Raw genomic sequence first — 2034 nt, 5'->3', positions numbered from 1 at the left:
AAACTGTTGTGACTATGGAAAGCTTGGTAACTGGCTGTGTCTTCAACACATTATCAAAAGCCTGGATTGTCCTCTTTTGGACTTTCGGTTGTTTCCTACCTGAGTTTATTGTGTTTTTGAATCAATAGAGTGGGCCCTGGTTTATATATATTGTATTAAATCACACAGCTCTGTTTTGATTCAAATAAATCATCATTATTTAGAAATTGCAGTTATGAATTAATATTACACTTATTCTTATTGTGTATTATTTCAGCTGCCTAATATATTTACAAGTTACCTATAATATTCATTAGAGATTGAAGTTTGGTGTTCTCAAAAACCAATATAATGATTTTGTTTTAAATAAGCAGAATCTTGTATTCAGTCAAGATAATTACATCAAATATCTACTTCTGTTCAGCTTAAAAATGGCACGGCAAGCTCAGTATCCAAGTGGTTCCCTAGTAAGGGGAATAGCGACTGTCTCTGACATGAGTTTAGTGGTGGGCTCTTTGACCAACACCCTGAGGGGGGAGCAGCCTTGCCAGGCCACAGAGGAGGACAGTGTAGCCAGTCCTGATGAGACCTGACATACTAGGGTCAGATGGAAGGAGAGGAGGACTTCCCTTATCAGTGGACTTGGAGAAGGAAATGGGAGGAGATGAGGGAGGGAGGGTGGGAGAGGGAAGGAGTGAGGGAGGGGGCTACAGCTGGGATACAAAGTGAATAAACCATAATTAATATAAAAAATAAAAATTTAATTTAAAAAATGGCACTGCAAAATATATAAAGAACTCAAGAAATTAGACATCAACAAACAAAATAACCCAATTAAAAAAAAAATGGAATACAGAGCTTAACAAAGAATTCTCGACAGAGGAATCTCTACTGGCCAAGGGGCACTTAAAGAAATATTCAACATTCTTAGTCATCAGGAAAATGCAAATCAAAATGACTGAAATTCCATCTTATATTAATCAGAATGGTTAAGATCAAAAATTCAAGCAACAGCTCATGGTGGTGAGGATATGGAGCAATGGGAACACTCCCCCATTTCTGGTGGGAATGTAAACTTGTACAACCACTTTGCAAATCAATTTGGCCATTTCTCAGAAAATTGGAAATAGTTTTACCTCAACATCCAGCTATACCACTCTTGACATACACCCAAAAATGCTCCACCATACTACAGGAAACATGCTCAACTATGTTCATAGCAGCTTTATTCATAATAGTCAGAAACTGGAAAAAAAAAAAAAAAACTAGATGTTCCTCAACTGAAAAATTAATAAAGAAAATGTGGTTAATTTACATAATGGAATATTACTCATTATTAAAAATGAGGATATTATGACATTTTTAGGCAAATGGGTGGAACTAGAAAATATCCTGCATAAGCTAACACAGACTCAGAAAGACACATATGATATGTACTCACTTAAAGTGGATATCAGCCATAAAGTACAGGATAAACATGGTACTAGCCACAAACCCAAAGAAGCAAAGTAACAAGCAGCACCTAGGGGAGGGGGATGTTTGAATCTCAATGAGAAGGGGAAATAGAATATATATCAGAAGTGGATGGAGGGAAGAAACTGGGTGGGAGACAGATGGGAAGGGAAAAGAAGAGATCAAGTGTGGGGAGGATGGAGAGAGAGAACTGAAAGTACTAGGATCGGTGGGGGAGGGGCATCTCTGGGACAAACTAGAAACCTAAGACAAAGGAAACTCCCAAGAGTGACACAAGGATATAGAACCTGGAATGGTCACATCCTGTAAGCAAGCAAGACTTCCAACTGAGAAATGGGGACACCAATCTACCCACAACATCTTTGACCCACAATTTGTCCTGCCTACAAGATGTACAGGGATAAAGAGGAAGCAGGAATTTAGGGAATGGCCAACCAGTGACTATCTCAACTTGTGACTCATGCCATGAGACAGAGCCCACTCCTGACACTGTTACTGATATTCTTCCATACTTGCAGACAGGAACCTAGTATAACTGTCCTTTGAGAAGCCTCACCCAGCAGTTGATGGAAGCAGATGCAG

Source organism: Psammomys obesus, unplaced genomic scaffold (assembly GCF_907164565.1).
Source record: "Psammomys obesus unplaced genomic scaffold, mPsaObe1.curated_primary_1811, whole genome shotgun sequence".
Lineage (NCBI taxonomy): Eukaryota > Metazoa > Chordata > Mammalia > Rodentia > Muridae > Psammomys > Psammomys obesus.
This window is presented reverse-complemented; position numbering follows the sequence as displayed.